The following is a 20965-nucleotide window of genomic DNA, read 5'->3' on the forward strand; positions in this document are numbered from 1 at the left end:
CTGGACTTTTCAGCTTGGGAAAGAGACGACTAAGGGGGGCTATGATAGAGGTCTATAAAATTGTGACTAGTGTGAAAGAAAATAAAAAAGGAAGTGTTATTTACTCCTTCTCATAACACAAGTACTAGGGGTCACCAAATGAAATTAATAGGCAGCAGATTTAAAACAAACAAGAGGAAGTATTTCTTCACACAATGCACAGTCAACCTGTGGAACTCCTTGCCACATGATCTTGTGAAGGCCAAGACTATAACAGGGTTCAAAAAGAACTAGATACATTCATGGTGAATAGGTCCATCAATTACTATGAGCCAGGATGGGCAGGGATGGTGTCCTTAGCCTCTGTTTGCTAGAAGCTGGGAATGGGCAACAAGGAATGGATCACTTTATGGTTACCTGTTCTGTTCATTCCCTCTAGGGCACCTGGCATTGCCACTGTCAGAAGACAGGATACTGGGCTAAATGGACCTTTGGTCTGACCCAGTATGGCCGTTCTTATGGGTCTTCGCTCCTTACTGCAAAATGAGTCCAATGGTCAGTGAGTTTTAAGACAGTATCAAGTCTGTGTTTTGATTTTCCTCCTGGAAATTAGAAGTTCTTTGTTGAAATGCAACAGATTTTAGGATTGTGAAAAGATAAATTAGCTATTACAAAGCCCAATGATACCCAATGGACATGGCAATAAAAAAGTAAGGAGGCAATGACAAAAAAATCACTCTCCCCCTACTATCATACAGGCTTCGAAAGGGTTAAATGAACTGTCCTCAGAGTGTACTATTGTACTGCTGGTTCAGACAAATGGGTTTCATTTTATTGCATCTGATAAGGTTTTTCGATTGATTCTGGTGAGTCACCATGCCTTACAGCACAGGTTGTTATTCTTAGAACAGCATCTAGTGCCCTTCACAACACAGTGGTTTTCCTTAAAACAGGCAGGTGTTATCAAAGCTAAAATGATCAGTGGAAGCAGCTTCTCAGATTTTGTGAATCAAATTAAATCAATTCTGCATCAGCACAATAACCATAACAACCAGAAATACAAAGAGACCAAGACAAAAATAATGATATTTTTCTCTTCTGTCAATGTTTGGACAGCATGAAGATCCAGTAGAATCCACAATTCATAATCCCAATCCACAGCAGGAATGGTGTCAAAATATGTGTTTTCAAGTCACAAGTGCTGTTCTTAATGAGACTAAACGTACTTTTCACTGGAATAATTAGCAATACGAAGAACTGTGACTTCAGTTTTAGAATGCAGACAACCAGTGAAGCTAGGATCCTTCTTCATCCTCACATTACATTGAGTTAATAATAATGAGAGGTGAACCTCAAAAAGTTTCAAAAATATGGATAGGTTTTAAATAACAAAAGCAGTGTATCTAATAATTAGAACAGAAAATGAAAACTCAAAACTCCTTGAGTCCAACTCTTCCATTGACTCAATGAGTAATATTGGAAAAAAGTCACCTCTCTGTACTCCATTGTTACCCTATATTTAAAAAGGGATAATAATATCTATTTACCTAACAGGAGTGCTGAAAGAATTCACTGTTTGTAAAGTGTTTTAGGAATCCCGGACACATGACACAATAAAAATGCAAAGTATTATTATACTGCCATTATTATCCATAGGTTCTGACGCTTATTTTGAACCTCTGGATTGGAAATATCAAAAGAACAGGCTCTCCAGAAAACTTTGCAGTACTTCTTTGCAGCAATGTCAGAACTCCTGCCAGAGTAGTGTCTTTCTTAGTATTCATGCTTGTGATCATATCAAGCAAGTGCAGAGGCCCTAAAACAAATTAAGAATTAACTAAAACTTTTTCAGTCTTCCATTTGAGTTTTGGATGGTTTGTCTTTTATCCATACAAGTTTGTCTGTGCTTAGTTTTTGTCATTGCAGGTGTGCTCTGTAATTTAGATAAAAGATTGATTAAAATCTGCTAGGATTGTTTTAAACCTCTTTTTTTCAGGATTTTTCTTAAAACTCCTAAAAAAGTTCCGAACAAGAGATTTAATCTTATTCAACTCCTTCCTTCCTGTCTGTTTGTTAGCAACTAGAAACATGTCCAAGCCACAAACCAGATCATGCTTCAAATTTTCCCAAGATTTGAGGGTATTCAGAATCACAGTGCTGGTTTGGCCAGCTATAATAATAGAGTAAGGCCCAGATCCACAAAGGGATTTAGGCCCCTAAATCGCAGATATGATGCTACTGTGAGCCACAAAACCCCCATTCAACTGCTTCCAAACCCTATGGGTTCCTATACTCACTCAGCACCTAAATTTTCACTGTAAAAGTTTCCTAGGCACTTAAGTTTCTGCCTCTGGCCATGTGCACTACTGCCTCAGGCAGGTGTCCAGATACCTATCTCACTCCTAAACCCCAGTACGATCATCAAAATAAGTGAAGATAGGTGTCACCCCACCTATCTCGCCTGTGGGGCCCAATCCGCTAGGCATACTCACAGCAAGTCTAACTCCACACAAAATCAGTTGTGGGTCGGTGCTTTAGCTCAGTGGTGAGGGTGCTCACGTACGCTGTGGGAGACTCCACTTCAATTACCTCATCTGCCTCATGTAAAAAAGGGATTTGAACTTGAGTTTCCCATTTCTCAGGTTACGGCCCTAACCACCAGAGTATATCATGCTCTAGTAGGGGGCACGATCAGTCGCTCTTGTTGAAGCTGTTCTGCTTTGTGACACTAATGAAATATGCAGAACGGTGAACCACAAAAAGAGTGAGTCGATAGCCCAATGGTAAGGGCACTCACCTGAGATGGAGGGAACTCCTTTGCAAGTCCCTTCTCCACAATAGGCAGAAAAGGGAATTGAACAAGTGTCTTCCACATTCTAAGTGAGTACCCTAACCACTGGGATAAAGGTTATAAGGCACCTTTATGTCCTCCCTACCCATTTTGTGTGGTGTTACACATGCACTACCATCATTCTTGCAAGAAACAGCATAGGCGTCCAACACCAGAGCTGTTCCCAGCTAAAGATCACAAATAGAGATAGGTGCCTCTCTATCAGATGGACTTTGGTGCCTAACTCCATGTGAGGAGCAGGGTTTAGGTCACCCACTTCTTGTCAGCATCTCCCACTGGCTAGTTTAGGCAACTCCCTGCCTAGTGTGCTGGCTTTTGTGGCTCCCATTCTCAGGCACCCATCTCTCCACATGCATTGTATAAGGGTCCTAAAGTGCCTAATCCAGAGTTTGTGGATTCCACAAATTTTCCAGGTACCTACAAGTTAGGTGTTGCAATGTCTAAGTTTCTTTGTGACTCCAGGCCAGGAAGTTCAGATGCAAATCTGGAATTTCCCAGTTTCAAGGTGTTTTGATCCTGGGTTTTAATTCAAGCACAATCTCTATTAGAAAAATTACAAAACCTTGGCGTATGATACAGAAAAAAGTTCAGTGCCATCCTCCAGTGGAGCAGGACCTGTCCTTTTATACTCATGAGGAGCTTTACATCTGTTCCTGAGCTTTCCTTTCAAATTAGCTGCTTGTCAATTCTATTACCAAACAAACATGAAGCAGCTGTAGCTCTCAAACTATGATTAGTATTAAACCCTCCAAATCCAGCCCAGCTTAGACAGCCTCCCTACAGTTCTACTCAATTGATTAACTCCAACTGGTTTGCTACTAAAACTAATCTATTAATTTAACAATCTGAAAAAGCTTCAAATAAAATGCTTCACACCAGAGGGATCCAAACAATAAATTAAGTAAAACATCAATGGAGACACCACAGAAGTGTTTTAGGAGGGATAAGTAACTTTACGTTTTAAATCAGCAAGTTTTCTTTTGCCTTATGGCACTAAAACTGCGGATTATTTTATTGATTCAACACTCATTGTTTTCCTTTGCAGAACACTGGAGGACTGGAATAATGTTATTATTAGTCTTCTGAGAGAGGTAACATAGAAGACTCTAGGAACCACAAACCAATCAGCCTACTATCTGCAGCCTATAACGTCTGTGGCAAAGTATTGAACAATTGATTTACAGTAAAGCTGGATTCCAACCATGCTAAAGAATAGCATTTTGATCTGAACTTTCCACAACATATACCACCTCTGTGCAATCAACAAAATACAGGAAAAGATGACAAGCTATAACCCATCAATTTGCATTATCTTGTTAAGTCATGTTGCGATGTGTAAAATACGATAAAGGAAGAAAGTTGGTTACATACAATATACTTACTGATCTACTGGTTCAAGGGTGCTAACCAAAACAGTGAGGGGCTGTGTCACTGCCTATCCTGTAATCCTGAGTGCCTCACAATGCCTTGCTGCTGTAGCTCCCAACCTAGGACACTCACAACCAGCCTACAAGCTTGCAGATCACACCCTGCATGTCTGTGTGCTTAGACAACCCTGGTTCAGCAGCTCTGACCGCAACAGCCTCTCTACAGCCCCAGTGTGGCTTCCACCAGCCCTAGTTACTACTTGCAGGGTGACCCCAACACACTCCCAATTCAGAACTTTCCCAAACCGTGTGCTCTGTAATGTCCAGCTCTCTCCTGGACAGTAATAAGGTTTGCTTTTCCTCTAAACACAAAAGCACATCAGAGCATATTAACTTAACTGGAGTAAAGACACCATCCATTTAAATACAGCACTGAGATGGTTTATATTAACAATAAAACAAGTTTATTAACTAAAGAAGATAGGTTAAGTGATGCCAATTAAAAGGAATAAAGTTAGAAAGGGTTACAAGCAAATAAAAATGAAAACACACATAAAAAAGTCTAAAAATCTAGTAAAATACAGGCTTTGTTCAAGATATTTTTCTCGCCTATAGTCAGTTCCCAGAGATTTCAAAACAAACACACACACACACACACACCTTGGTTGAAGGGCCCATCTTTCTCAGCTTGCAAGAGCTCTCTTCACTTGTGTCTGGCTAGTGGATGGATGCCAAACATGGCTGCTCTCCTTGCTTATATATTCCAAAGTTCAATAACTTTGTTTCAAGAGGCAGGGTGGCTCCATGCTGTTCTTCCCTTCCTGTGGGCTTCCCATCCCCTTCTATATAAATGGGACTTCTGTTGTTTTGATTCCATCATCTTTAACTGACATAGGAGATAGGTAAATAGTTACCTTCTCTACTGTGTAGAGGGAACCTGTTTCTCCCCAAATGGCCACAGACTTCAAAACATAATATCATTTCCTCATATAGTGTTAATACATACATTTCACAATTATATTACTCACCAAGGTGTCATTAGCTTTCACTCCTATACTGCAACAACATTGCATACAGTCAGTTGATTCAATTGCTTTCCTCCAGAACCATGAGGGCTAGAAACATCCTTTTTTAAAATAAAAGCTGAGATTTTCACATAATCACTTCACTCCAGGAGCTGAACCTTAAAAAAAACACCAAAAATGAGAGTTGCAACAAAATCATGATAGTTGGCAAGACTGATTCACATATTATAAAATAGGTTCTATACATTATATAATACTATTAGATGTTACATGCAGATGGCAAAGGTCCAGTGGTTTAGGTGCAAGCCTGAGATTTGGGAGACCCCAGTCCAGTTCCCAGCTCTATCACAAATTTCTTGTGTAGCCTTGGGACCTTGATTTCAGTGGGAATTAGACACCTAATTACTTTTAAAAATCTGGCCCTTAGTCTCCCTGTGACTCAGTTTCCCATCTGTAAAATGAGAATAATAATGCTTCTCTATGTTGTGGGGCATAATACATTACATACATTCTGAAGATAAATACATTAAAGATTATGAAGCATTCAGCTATTATGGTAATGGTAGAAGTAGAGAACTATCCTAGATTGAAAAACACTTGGAAAACAAGAAACCAGTTGGCAAAACTAATAACTAACTATTACAAAACGACTAACAATGAGCACTGCATTTTTATGACTCAGGCAGTTGAGCAATCATGATCAGTGTTCTGTGGTTGCTGGCATCCCACGAGTTCTTTCCCAGGCTAACCCAAATGAAGTTTGTTGCAGTAGTCCAGCTTAGAGGTAACAAATGTTTCAATAGCAAAAAGTAATGCGGCAAGCAGACAGGGTAGAAAAACACAGTGCTTTGTTAAACTATGTCTACACTTAAAACACTACAGCTGTAGTTAATCCACCTTCCTGAGAGGCAGTAGCTAAATTGACGGAAGGATTCTTCCATCAACCTAGCGCTGTCTACACGGAGGTTCAGGTCGTCTTAACTACGTCTCTCAGGGATGTGGATTTTTCATAGCCCTGAGAGATGTAGCTATGCAGATTAACTTTTCAGTGTAAACCAGCCCCGAGAAGCCAACATTACATGCTGGGGCTTTGTTTGTTTCCAAAAAAGCCCCAAGCTTGCATTCCTCAGGCCAGGTCTACACTAAAAAGTTAGGTTAACCCAGCTATGTCACTCAGGAGTGTGAAAAATCCACACCCCTGAGCAACACAGTTAAGCCAAACTAAACCCCACCCCAAGTGTAGATGGTGTAGACAGAAGCATTCTTTATTCCAACCTAGCTACTACCACTCAGGAGGGTGAATTAAATACAGCAATGGGAGAACCCCTTCCATCACTCTAGTGAGTATCTACACTGAAGCACTACAGCTGTGCCACTGCAGTGGTTTAAGTGTAGACATAGCCCATCTCTGGTCTCATACTAATATATGTCCTTCTTGAAACCTGATCACCTTTTTCCAGTCCCACTCAGCATACTACATCAAAAGCATGGATTACCATGGCAAGGCCAAGTTCTGAAAGAAAAAGTCACAGCTTCTGAATATTTCAGAAGCCCCAGCTGAACTCCTGGCCACCTCAGAAACACAGGCTTCCGTGTTCAATTTATGGACTTTTTGTTTGTTTCTTTCTTTCTTTTCCTACCCAAATTATTTTTTTAATTCAATAGCTTTAAAAATAGCCTAACCAATATTTAAGACTATGTGGATATAGGCTCATAATATAATCTGAATGGATTTTGCTCACCTAACAGATTTTCATTAACATGAGTCTTGAGACAGCAATGCATGCTCTTGTTCCTCCTTAGTTTGTGTTGGTCTTAAAAACTCAGATTCAAAAAGTTAGATAGCCCAAGTATATTAGGTTTATGATGGAGAGAAAATATTGACAAAACAAAAGCAAAAAGTAGAATTATTTACTGATGATGTCCTGACTAAGGTACAGATTAGGAAATTAAATGTACTGTATACTTTTTTCATCCCTGTCACTGATATAAATCCAGTTGACCGTTATTACATTAGATGGGTGTTGGGATGGAAAATAAATGTGACAGTCTCATTAGTCAAGTTCCTAATGGAAAAAACCACTAGCACCAACTGACACTGTTAAGGCATCTAGAGTGGCTCAAGATTATGAGTACCAACCGCAGGGCAGACTTTTAAGAAGCAGAGCACAAACCCCAAACTGGTGTGAATTCTATCCTTAGATTTCACCAACCAAGTATCAAGTGTAAACTCCTCAGACACTATAATAGCCTACCCATGGAGTCACAGACAGTCCCCTTGGGCACTCCAGTCTATCTTGCCACCTAGGCAAGTTTGCCTTTTCTTTCACCAAAAATCACAACAATATTCAGGTTAATCCTAGTCCCAAAGAACCAGTTACTTGCCCCAGGTCAATTGTACTTTAAATCATATACCAAAGATGACACTTATAGCCAATCCTATGATAAACTAACTAAAGATTTGGAGTACTTGTGGCACCTTAGAGACTAACCAATTTATTTGAGCATGAGCTTTCGTGAGCTACAGCTCACTTCATCGGATGCATACCGTGGAAACTGCAGAAGACATTATATACACAAAGGAAGATGATGTCTGTCTGTATCTGTACAAGTTTTTTCATGCAGTTGATAGATTTCCACTCCATACGGCTTTTCTTTTTGCAAATACAGACTAACACGGCTGTTACTCTGAAACCTAACTAAAGATTTATTCACTAAGAAAAAGAAATGAGAGTTATTTACAAGGTTAAAGCAGCAGGTAAACATATACAGACAAGTGAGTTACAGTCTTAGGTTTCAAAAGGTGGTAGAAACTTCTATAATAAACCAACTCTATCTGTCCTGGAGGGCTAACCCAGGCCAAGCACTGGGGAACTTCTGCTTATTCTTAGTAATCCTTGCCCCTCAGAATATGTCTACACAACAAAGAAAAACTCCCGGCTGACCCATGCCAGCCACCTTGGGCTCGTGGGCTCAGGCTGTGGGGCTGTTTCATTGCTGTGTAGACTTCTGGGCTTGGGCTGGAGCTTGGGCTCTAGGACCCTCCCACACCACATACCCTCAGAATCCAAGCAGCACAAAGATACCCTTTCATCCTGTCACGGATTTTTATTCCCTTCCCCCAGAGTTCAAACTTATGTGACGAATCCACACGCACGTCTCTTCTTCATAGGCGTGTGGGAGGGAGCAATCAACGAAAGTCTTTTATCCTCTGATGTTCCACAATGATTTGTCTATAGGCCTTCTTTTGTTGGGCAGGAAATAACTCCTGCGGCAAACCAATATTTCACACTGAGTAATTTTCTCTCCTGACTGATGGTATGAGTTACAGAGCAAACACTTAAATATTATCTTATAACATGGGATATGGTTATTATAAGTCAGTTTCATGCATGCAGAAACTTGCAAGCATTTCATAAACACTAAATGCATTTTTATAAGCCTAATACCTATTTTACCTACAACACACCCATGAGCCAGACTGGTTTCCTATGCATCTGTCAGTGTTCACTTGAGGCCTAAGGGCCTTGGCCTGAGCTGGTTTGCTAGTATCACAGATACTTTGCCACAGTCATAGTAGTGAGACAATAGACTGAATGGACATGGAGAATGAACACCTAGAGGTTTTCTTTTCAAGCCAGGAAGCTTGCTCTGCCACTGCCTGTGCTCTGCCTGTTCTGCAGATAAGGGTCCTTTGCGCTTTCTCCCACCTTTCACAAGTACTAAGTTTCCCCAAAACAATTTAAAAAAAAATAAGTTGTTTAAAAACTCAAGGATTTCACTCCCATTGCGTGTAAAGAAAATTGTGGTTTTGTGGGGACAGTATCTGGATTCAGGACAAATGACACAAAATCAGAAGCTCTGTAAGATATGTAGAGGAAAGTCACCTACAACAGCTCTTCCAATTAAAATGGGCAATGAAAACAATCAAATACCTTGGCAGTACCTTATCCCAGTTAGACAAAACTGTAAAGAAATGATACAGCATTCCTGTGGGACAGCAAACATAATTTAGGAAGAAAAGGCTTATGGTTTTATGGCTGGGGAGAATAGCAGCAGTGAAAATGGATAACCTGCCAAGGATTCATTTTCTTTTTAAGCTCTGCCAATTCAAGTGTCTAGGGAAACTATAAATGACATCCAGCATTGTAACACAAGATTTGGGGTTAGAAAGTAAACTGCCAAGACTTACCAGTCATGTGCTATCAAGGGGAAAAAAGGGTATGGGATGGGCCCTCTACAACACTGAAACATATCATTGGGCTACACAACTAAGGACCCTGTTCCAGAAATATGGCCTTTCCAGAAGGAAGCTGTCACGGTTCCTCCCCCACTCTGAACTCTAGGGTACAGATGTGGGGACCTGCATGAAAAACCTCCTAAGCTTATCTTTACCAGCTTAGGTCAAAACTTCCCCAAGGTACAAAATATTACCTCCGTTATCCTTGGACTGGCCGCTACCACCACCAAACTAATACTGGTTACTGGGGAAGAGCTGTTTGGACGCGTCCTTCCCCCCAAAATACTTCCCAAAACCTTGCACCCCACTTCCTGGACAAGGTTTGGTAAAAAGCCTCACCAATTTGCATAGGTGACCACAGACCCAAACCCTTGGATCTGAAAACAATGAAAAAGCATTCAGTGTTTTAAAAGAAGACTTTTAATAAAAAATAGAAGTAAATAGAAATAAAGAAATCCCCCCTGTAAAATCAGGATGGTAGATATCTTACAGGGTAATTAGATTCAAAAACATAGAGAACCCCTCTAGGCAAAACCTTAAGTTACAAAAAAGATACACAGACAGAAATAGTTATTCTATTCAGCACAATTCTTTTCTCAGCCATTTAAAGAAATCATAATCTAACACATACCTAGCTAGATTACTTACTAAAAGTTCTAAGACTCCATTCCTGTTCTGTCCCCGGCCAAGACGACTACAGACAGACACAGACCCTTTGTTTCTCTCCCTCCTCCCAGCTTTTGAAAGTATCTTGTCTCCTCATTGGTCATTTTGGTCAGGTGCCAGCGAGGTTACCTTTAGCTTCTTAACCCTTTACAGGTGAGAGGAGCTTTCCCCTGGCCAGGAGGGATTTCAAAGGGGTTTACCCTTCCCTTTATATTTATGACACGCCCCCCAAATCTCAGCTAGGGTGAAACACTGGCTGGGATTTCTTCCTGGAGCTCTAGGAAAACAGAGTTAATAAGACACATGCATCTCTAAATATACTACCAAGTACATAAAGACTAACAATATTTTCCACATCTCAAGGACGATTTTAACCAGTTGATTCTGGGAAACTTTCACGGGAGAGTGCATCAGCCACTTTGTTAGAAGCTCCTGAGATGTGTTGGATGTCGAAATCAAAATCTTGGAGAGCTAAACTCCACCGAAGAAGTTTTTTGTTAGTTTCTTTGACGGTGTGAAGCCACTTTAGTGCAGCATGGTCGGTTTGCAGGTGGAAACGCCGTCCCCAAACATATGGGCGTAGCTTTTCCAGAGCGTAGACAATGGCATAACATTCTTTTTCAGTGACTGACCAGTTGCTTTCCCTCTCAGACAGTTTTTTGCTGAGAAACACTACAGGGTGGAATTCTTGATCAGGTCCTTTCTGCATTAAAACTGCTCCCACACCACGCTCGGATGCATCTGTGGTTACTAGGAACGGTTTGTCAAAGTCTGGGGCCCTTAGTACAGGGTCAGACATGAGTGTCGCTTTAAGCTGGTTAAAGGCCTTCTGACACTTTCCGGTCCACTGAACAGCATTTGGCTGTTTCTTTTTGGTTAGGTCTGTCAGTGGGGCAGCGATTTGGCTGTAGTGCGGTACAAATCGTCTGTAATAACCGGCCAAGCCTAAGAAGGATTGAACCTGTTTCTTTGACTTTGGGACAGGCCACTTTTGGATAGCATCCACTTTGGCCTGTAGGGGGCTGATAGTTCCTTGACCCACCTGGTGTCCAAGGTAAGTCACTCTGTTTAGGCCTATTTGACACTTCTTAGCCTTAACAGTTAGTCCTGCCTCCCTTATGCGCTCAAGGACTTTTTGTAGATGTTCCAGGTGGTCTGCCCAGGAATCCGAAAATATGGCCACATCGTCAAGGTAGGCGACTGCATATTCTCCTAATCCCGCTAGGAGACCATCTACAAGTCTTTGGAAAGTGGCGGGTGCATTTCGCAGCCCGAAAGGGAGTACATTAAATTCATACAGCCCGAGATGTGTGATGAAGGCTGACCTTTCCTTGGCAGATTCATCTAGCGGTACCTGCCAGTACCCCTTGGTTAAGTCCAAGGTAGAGATGAACTGGACCCGTCCCAGTTTCTCTAATAGTTCATCAGTGCGTGGCATTGGATAGTTGTCTGGGCGAGTTACAGCATTTAGCTTACGGTAGTCCACGCAAAAACGTATTTCCCCATCTGGTTTGGGAACTAGAACCACTGGAGATGCCCATGCACTTTCAGAGGGGCGGATTACACCCATCTGTAACATATCCTTGATCTCCCGTTCTATAGCAGTTTTAGCTTGAGGAGACACCCGGTAAGGGTGGACCCTAATTGGGTGAGCATTACCTGTGTCAATGGAGTGGTATGCCCGTTCAGTCAGTCCTGGGGTGGCTGAGAACGTTGGCGCGTAGCTAGTGCACAGCTCCTGGATCTGCTGTCGCTGCATACGCCCAAGCGTCATGGAGAGGTTCACCTCTTCCACACCACCAGCACATTTCCCTTCGTAATAGACACCTTCAGGCCACTCAGCGTCGTCTCCTCCCTGGGCTGTAAACTGACAAACCTTTAATTCTCTGGAATAAAAGGGCTTTAGAGAATTAATATGATACACCTTAGGCTTCCGGTTGGAGGTGGGGAATGCTATGATATAATTAACAGCTCCCAGGCGCTCCTGGACCACGAATGGTCCTTCCCACGATGCTTCCATTTTATGGGCCTGGAGCGCCTTTAAGACCATGACCTGGTCTCCTACTTTGAAGGAACGCTCTCTGGCATGTTTATCATACCAGGCATTTTGCTCTTTTTGAGCATCCTGTAAGTTTTCTCTAGCAAGGGCTAAAGAGGTTCGGAGGGTGTTTTGTAGGTTGGTTACAAAGTCCAGAATGTTAGTTCCTGGAGAAGGTGTAACTCCCTCCCATTGCTGCTTCACCAACTGCAATGGCTCCTTAACCTCACGGCCATATACAAGTTCAAATGGGGAAAACCCTAAACTGGGATGTGGTACAGCTCTGTAGGCAAAGAGCAACTGCTGCAATACTAGGTCCCAATCATTGGAGTGCTCATTTACGAATTTACGTATCATGGCCCCCAAAGTTCCATTAAACTTCTCCACCATGCCATTTGTTTGATGATGGTAAGGAGTGGCAACCAAGTGATTTACCCCATGAGCTTCCCAAAGGTTTTTCATAGTTCCTGCCAGGAAATTAGTCCCTGCATCTGTGAGGATGTCGGAGGGCCAACCTACCCTGGCAAAAATGTCTGCTAGTGCCTGACACACACTTTTAGCCCTGGTGTTGCTTAGAGCTACTGCTTCCGGCCATCGGGTGGCAAAATCCATGAAAGTCAGTATGTACTGCTTTCCTCTGGGTGTCTTTTTCGGAAAAGGACCCAGAATATCCACAGCTACTCGCTGAAATGGAACTTCAATGATGGGGAGTGGCTGGAGAGGGGCTTTGACCTGGTCTTGGGGTTTTCCCACTCTTTGGCACACCTCACAAGACTGGACATAGGTAGAAACATCCTTGCCCATTCCCTCCCAGTGGAATGATCCCCCCAAACGGTCTTTGGTCCTGTTCACCCCAGCATGGCCACTAGGGTGATCATGGGCTAAGCTCAAGAGCTTGGCCCGGTATTTAGTTGGAACTACCAACTGTCTCTGAGGATGCCAGTCTTCCTGGTGTCCACCAGAAAGAGTTTCCTTGTATAAAAGTCCTCTTTCTACAACAAACCTGGATCGATTAGAAGAGCTGAGAGGCGGTGGGTTGCTCCGTGCCGCCGTCCACGCTCTCTGGAGGCTTTCATCTGCTTCCTGTTCGGTCTGGAACTGTTCCCTTGATGCTGGAGACATCAGTTCCTCATTGGATTGGGGACATAGGCTTGGTCCCTCTGGAAGCGATATAGGGGATGGAGCTGTTTCTGTTGACTGTGAACCGCTCTCCGCTGGTGCACTATGTTGGGATTCAGGCTCCGGCTGAGCCTCTTGTGTAGGGTTATCGGCTGCTGCCAGGTCAGGTTCGGTGGGGCCCTCTGGTGTTGAGGTTGCAAGTACTGGATTCAGTGCTGGCACGGGGTCTGGTGTTGGTTGTTTGGCTGGTTCCGGTTCTGGGACTGGTTCCGTCCGGGTCTCTGGGACTGGATCCACTACTGCTGTTGCAGACATTGGCCTGGGGTCCGGGTCCATCACCTCTGACCGGGCCCTGATAGAAGTTTCCGGAACAGAGCTAGGCCCCACGGCTTGTTTAGCCTGGCTGCGGGTGACCTTTCCCACCCTCTTGGCCTGCTTCACATGATTGGCCAAGTCTTCCCCCAACAGCATGGGGATGGGATAATCATCATAGACTGCAAAAGTCCACATTCCTGACCAGCCCTTGTACTGGACAGGCAACTTGGATGTAGGCAAATTGAAAGAGTTGGACTTGAAGGGTTGAATCGTCACTTGGATCTCTGGGTTGATTAAATTGGGGTCCACTAAGGAAGCATGGATAGCTGACACTTGTGCTCCGGTGTCCCTCCACGCGGTGACCTTCTTCCCGCCCACACTCACAGTTTCCCTCCGCTCCAAGGGTATCTGGGAGGTATCTGGGCCTGTGGACCTCTGGTGTGATTCCGGTGCAATGAACTGTAATCTGTTGGGGTTCTTGGGGCAGTTGGCCTTTACATGCCCCAGCTCGTTACATTTAAAACATCGTCCAGCTGACGGGTCACCGGGGCGAGGTGGGTTGCTGGAGAACGGGGTGGTGGGACGATAAGGGGTCTGGAGGGTTCTTTGGGAGGTAGGTGGGGCTTTGGGCGGCCCCCGGTAATAGGGTGTGGTCTGGGGTGGTCCCTTCTGGTCTCCGCTCCAACTGCGACCAGTTTTCTTCTTCTCTGCCACCTCCACCCATCTGGCTCCAATCTCTCCTGCCTCGATTACAGTTTTGGGCTTCCCGTCTAGGATGTATCTTTCTATTTCCTCAGGAACACCCTCTAAGAATTGTTCCATTTGCATTAGGAAGGGCAAATTTACTGGAGATTCAACACTTGCTCCTGATATCCAGGCATCCCAATGTTTCACAATGTGGTAGGCATGTCGGGTAAATGACATGTCTGGTTTCCACCTTAGGGCTCGGAACCTCCGACGAGACCGCTCGGGTGTTATCCCCATTCTGACTCTCGCCTTGGATTTAAACAGTTCATACTTGTTCATATGTTCTTTAGGCATTTCAGCTGCCACCTCAGCTAAGGGTCCACTGAGCTGCGGCCTCAGCTCTACCATGTATTGGTCAGTAGAGATGTTGTACCCAAGGCAGGCCCTTTCGAAGTTTTCTAAGAAGGCCTCAGTATCATCACCTGCCTTGTAGGTGGGGAACTTTCTGGGATGGGAAGTGGTACCTGGAGAAGGATTGCTAGGGTTTGTTGGTATATTCTGCTGGGCCTTTATCCTCTCCATCTCCTCCACATGCTTCCTTGCCTCCATTTCCCTCTTGTGGGCAGCCTCCTGTACCTCCTTCTCCAGCCGCATGAGTTCTATCTGTCTTTCATGTTCCCTTTGTTTTTCCTCAGCCTGAAATTTGGCTAATTCCAGCTGTAGTCGAGCCGAGGATTTGGCCATTCTAACCTCTCTGTTTTTAACTAACTTTACACCCGAGGTTTAGAAATAAACAAACAAAACTTGGCTGTAAAATTTTGCTGTGCTGGAATAGAATACCTATTCTCTGATAGTGATTGTCAGCCTACAGAAAAAGACAATTCCCTTGTCTCTGCTCTGGGCCCAAATTAAAGCAAAAAACCTCCAACTACTTGGAAACCTGCTTACCCAGCCCAAAGAAAAAAAAATTTTCTTTTCAAACCTGTGCTCCTTGTAAAACAAAAAAAAATCAAAATCCTAAAAAAAAAAACCCTGCCACTTTTGTCTCCAGGCAAATGGGTAGAGCACACACCCCCTATTTACTTTTAGGAAGAAAAGAAAAAAAAAAAACCTCTGGGTTGGAAGACTGTGAATTTCCCTGCAGGAGTTAAGTACCCTGCCTCCAGGCAAAGAAAACCTGCAATTCACAAGATAATCCCCTTTTGTCTCTGCTTGGCCACAAAGCAGAGAGAAACCAAGCTGCTTTCAGTTTCAAAGCTGCTTTCTGGACTTCCTAAAAATTCCTTTTTAAAATCTGTATTTCTAGTTCAAAAAATCTCAACTGGATCTCAAAATGATTTCAGGTTAATCCCACCACTGTGCCACCATGTCACGGTTCCTCCCCCACTCTGAACTCTAGGGTACAGATGTGGGGACCTGCATGAAAAACCTCCTAAGCTTATCTTTACCAGCTTAGGTCAAAACTTCCCCAAGGTACAAAATATTACCCCCGTTATCCTTGGACTGGCCGCTACCACCACCAAACTAATACTGGTTACTGGGGAAGAGCTGTTTGGACGCGTCCTTCCCCCCAAAATACTTCCCAAAACCTTGCACCCCACTTCCTGGACAAGGTTTGGTAAAAAGCCTCACCAATTTGCATAGGTGACCACAGACCCAAACCCTTGGATCTGAAAACAATGAAAAAGCATTCAGTGTTTTACAAGAAGACTTTTAATAAAAAATAGAAGTAAATAGAAATAAAGAAATCCCCCCTGTAAAATCAGGATGGTAGATATCTTACAGGGTAATTAGATTCAAAAACATAGAGAACCCCTCTAGGCAAAACCTTAAGTTACAAAAAAGATACACAGACAGAAATAGTTATTCTATTCAGCACAATTCTTTTCTCAGCCATTTAAAGAAATCATAATCTAACACATACCTAGCTAGATTACTTACTAAAAGTTCTAAGACTCCATTCCTGTTCTGTCCCCGGCCAAGACGACTACAGACAGACACAGACCCTTTGTTTCTCTCCCTCCTCCCAGCTTTTGAAAGTATCTTGTCTCCTCATTGGTCATTTTGGTCAGGTGCCAGCGAGGTTACCTTTAGCTTCTTAACCCTTTACAGGTGAGAGGAGCTTTCCCCTGGCCAGGAGGGATTTCAAAGGGGTTTACCCTTCCCTTTATATTTATGACAGAAGCACACTAAGTTCCAAGGGATCTTCTGCAAACACAGATCAAGGGCACAGAGGAAATAACTGCTTAGAAAGAAAAAAACAACTGCTGAAGTAGCAGTTGGCAGTTTGAGGAAAACTGAGGTTATTAATTTTATCTAGGGCTCAGGGACTGAAGCCTTGAAGTACGGGTTGGGCAAGGCGCCTTATTTTCTCAGGCAAGAATAAGGAATTTTGGGAAAGTGGGTTTTATATATTCTTCCCTCAGAGAGGGGGAGATTGTGGAGGCTTGCAGTCTCTCCCAGAGCTACAGAGATCTTGGCCTATTTTGCTTCCAGCTGTGAGGAAGAAACATTTTGAGGAATCAGTCTGATACAATAAAGGTAAACACTGGGTAGCAATTGCTTTGGAAAATCATATAGAAATTAAATTTTGGTATATAATAAAAAGAAAAGACTAACCTCAACATTAATGGAATTACATGAAACACCAATCACTAAATTCTCTCTAGAATTTTAGAGACAGTTGTTTGAAAAGTTGGCTATTGCCTCATTTTCTTTCCCCATATTTTCATTTCTCCTAGGATGTGAAGCTAGCGTATTTGCACAATGAGATCCATACATTGGGCCACATCAAATACCTACCACAGGGAATTAATGTAATTACGGCAAACCAAGGAACCGTCAATATGATTACAATATAATAATGATTACTAAGAAACAGGAAGGGAAAGGCCAATATATAAAAGCTAGGAAGAGTTAGTGGAAAAAGAACAATAGACTTTAATTTGGGAAAGAGTAGATGTCAAGGTTCCTTCCCCACTCTGAACTCTAGGGTACAGATGTGGGAACCTGCATGAAAGACCCCCTAAGCTTATTCTTACCAGCTTAGGTTAAAAGCTGCTACTACCAAAGTGTTACACAAAGAACAGGGGAAGTGCCCACTTGGAAACGTCTTTTCCCCGCAAAATATCCCCTCAAGCACTGCACCCCCTTTCCTGGGGAAGGCTTGATAAAAATCCTCACCAATTTGCATAGGTGAACACAGACCCAAACCCTTGGATCTTAAGAACAATGAAACAGCAATCAGGTTCTTAAAAAAAGAATTTTAATTAAAGAAAAAGTAAAAGAATCACCTCTGTAAAATCAGGATGGTAAATACCTTACAGGGTAATCAGATTCAAAACATAGAGAATCCCTCTAGGCAAAACCTTAAGTTACAAAAAGACACAAAAACAGAAATATACATTCCATTCAGCACAACTTATTTTATCAGCCATTTAAACAAAACAGAATCTAACGCATATCTAACTAGATTGCTTACTAACTCTTTACAGGAGTTCTGACCTGCATTCCTGCTCTGGTCCTGGCAAAAACATCACACAGACAGAGAGGACTCTTTGTTTCCACCCCTGCCTCCAGCTTTGAAAGTATCTTGTCTCCTCATTGGTCATTTTGGTTCAGGTGCCAGCGAAGTTATCTTAGCTTCTTAACCTTTTACAGGTGAAAGGGTTTTTCCTCTGGCCAGGAGGGATTTAAAGGTGGTTAGCCTTCCCTTTATTTTTATGACGGCAGACAATATCATGTACTCAGAAGGATAAAATGAAATCAGAAGAGTTAATCCCAGGCAAATCTACAGGGGCCAAGAGGGCCATGGAACAGCTGCAGGACTGTTCTGTAGCTTCGTTGCCCTTTGACTCCAGCAGCAGTGCTGTGCAGAGGAGGAGCACTGTATTTAAAGGTTAAGCAAAATCCCACTACCTTCTGCATTGTCTCCATTGCTCCCTAAGTTATTACAATTATAAAGATATAATGCTTCCAGGCATCTCAGTTCAGGTGATATACCTCCTCCTCCCACCTGCACAACTTCTGAATGTAAGAGGCTAAGGCAGGCTAGTCCCTACCTGTCCTAGCACTGTGCTGCGCCGCGGAAGCAGCCAGTAGGTCAGGCTCCTAGGCGGGGGGCCACGGGGCTTAGCGCACTGCCCCCTCCCAGAGCACCAGCTCCACACTCCCATTGGCCAGAACTGTGGCCAGTGGAAGCTGGGGAGGGTGCCTGTGGGCAAGAGCAGCACGCAGAGCCTCCTGCCCCACTCCTCTGTCTCCACCTAGGAGCCAGACCTGCTGGCCACTTCCGGGGCGCAGCACGGAGCCAGGACAGGTAGGAATTAGCCTGCCTTAGACCTGCTGCACTGCCGGGAGCTGCCCAAGGTAAGCCTGCAACCCAACCCCCTACCCCAGCCCTGAGCCCCCCCACAAAGCTGGAGCTCCCTCCTCCATCCCAAACCCCTCATCCTTGGCCCCACACCCTGCCCCAGCCCTGTGAAAGTGAGTGAGGGTCGGGCAGAGCAAGCGGGAATGTAGTGAGTGGGGGTGGGGCCTGGGGAAGGGGTGGGGCCTAGGGGAAGGGGGCAGAGCTAGGGTGTTCGGTTTTGTGGGATTAGAAAATTGGCAACCCTAGGCATCATGGAAGTTTTATGATCAAAATCTGTCAAATAAGCAAAAATGTACTATAAGCTCTTACATTTTTTCTGATATCCTAAATATTGTATTATGTATTGACTAAAGTTGTAAAATGCTTGTTTATGAATGTTTACTTGTCCATGTAAAAATCTGAAATTAAACTTCTTATTTAACAAAACTGGCAATTTTCAAGGCATCTGTAATATTCAGAAGTTACAATAAAAACATTTTCAAAATATAGTGGGCCAAAATGACTCTATTTTGACATCCAGGGGCTGTGCTCTGACATCATGACTTGCATCATGATATTATGGCGATGCATCAGCATGATCACACAACTATTTTGGAATGTTGTAACAAAGCATTGCAAGGTGGCAGCCTGAGCTCCACCTCACATCAGACTTCCCTCCTCCAAATTATCAAGCAAAATGTAAACCTCACACAAGCTACCTTTTATGCAGCTTGTTATATCTGCCAAGAGCGAGATATTTTAGGAGGGCCACCCATAGCTGTAAAGAAAGAGAAACTGAGCCAACTCCACAATTAAGAGAGCTCATTCACCACTAGAGTTTGTCTTAACCTGGAAGATTTCCACATTTTCTAACTATAAATAAAAGAGATAGACCTAGACCTATACAAAGTTCAGATCCCAAAGTTCAAGGATGTTCAGATCTCGGATTTTGGTTCAAGCCCATCTCTAGCATATGCATCTAAAGCACTTGAATATATCCATGCAAGCACAACTTCATCTCTTTATTTCCATCACTTCAAAATGTCCTAGAGACATGTTGTTCATAAGGATTTTTTTTATAACTTGAGCTATGAAGGTGCCCATTTTGCAAATGACACCTCAGCGAAAATACCCCATCTGCATGAGAGACGGCAAATGATCTCAATCTTTAGGAATCTTTATTAAAAAAAAAAGAAAAAGCACATACAGCAAATTCCAAGCCAGTAACAAAATCCATCTATGATTTGTTTTCTAGATTTTCATATACCAAGGCTCCATTTATTTCCACTACCATAAAGAAAATGAACCATTACACATTTTTAAACAATCATAGCTAGCACATTTTGGAAATGTTTTAATTTCAAAAATACTAACTGGCAAATTAGAATGTAAATAGCTTTCCTAAAATGGCACTATTTTAGACACTGTTTTCTGATTGATGGTATGACTTTGCCCTGAGGGAGAAGATTTCATAGTTTTGTATGTATAATGTAATGATGTCTTTTTGCTGTTAGTGTCACTGAAATGAAAAATACTTTAAAATATGTAATTATTGTAAATAAAATTATATCCATTAAAAAGAAGAGAACTTAAGTCTCACATTATAGGAGCTTGAGAAACTCATGCCTAAATTTTTTTAAGCACTAGGAATGTATACTCTCAGCATTGTAGAGTAAGAATTGCAAGGTGGCAGCCTTGCAAATAAATAGTAAGTGTAATAAATATGGCCCCAATCCCGCAAAAATTTATACACATGTTCAATTAAAGTGCATAGTTGCTTCATGGACCACTCAAAATGCACAAAGTTAAGCAAGTGTGTAAGACTTTCCAGGATCAGGCAGATATCATTAGCAAACTGTAACAAAAGTATAGACATTATAGTTTTCAAAAGTTTGTTAATTTTCATGTATTTTTGTGGATACAGCAACATCTGGTGGACAAATAGCAGAATATAAAGAGAAGACATTTCAGTTATCTGATAAAAACGAGAAGTCCGGTGGCACCTTAAAGACTAACAGATTTATTTCAGCATAAGTTTTTGTGGGTAAAAAGAAGTGTGAGCTATGAACCTGTGAAATGGATCCATGTCCCTCCTGGCTGGTGAAAACCAGCAAAGAACTATGCCTACTACTAAAGGAAATAGTCAGTGCTTCTTTCAGAAAATAACATAACTACCAGACTTTGTGAAAAATGCAATGGTTAACTCAAACTTCAAGAAACCAACATTCAGTCCTGAATTTCTCTCCATCTACTCACCCATCTCCAGCCTCCTGTTCCTGGGCAAAATAACTGAGAAAGTAGTAACCACTAAGTTCCAACAATATGTG

At 42.7% G+C, this 20965-nt stretch overlaps 1 long non-coding RNA gene across 1 annotated transcript in view; it reads right to left on the reverse strand.

Moving 5' to 3' along the window:
- LOC311520168 overlaps window positions 1-20965 on the reverse strand; it is a 100003-nt gene that overhangs the window by 13633 nt on the left and 65405 nt on the right. The window contains exon 2 of the long non-coding RNA XR_014711499.1: window positions 5226-5380. This is a non-coding gene — a long non-coding RNA (uncharacterized lncRNA). The remainder of the gene's footprint in view (window positions 1-5225; window positions 5381-20965) is intronic.

This window comes from Lepidochelys olivacea (genome assembly GCF_965140295.1).
Source record: "Lepidochelys olivacea isolate rLepOli2 genome assembly, chromosome: 4".
Taxonomy (NCBI): Eukaryota; Metazoa; Chordata; order Testudines; family Cheloniidae; genus Lepidochelys; species Lepidochelys olivacea.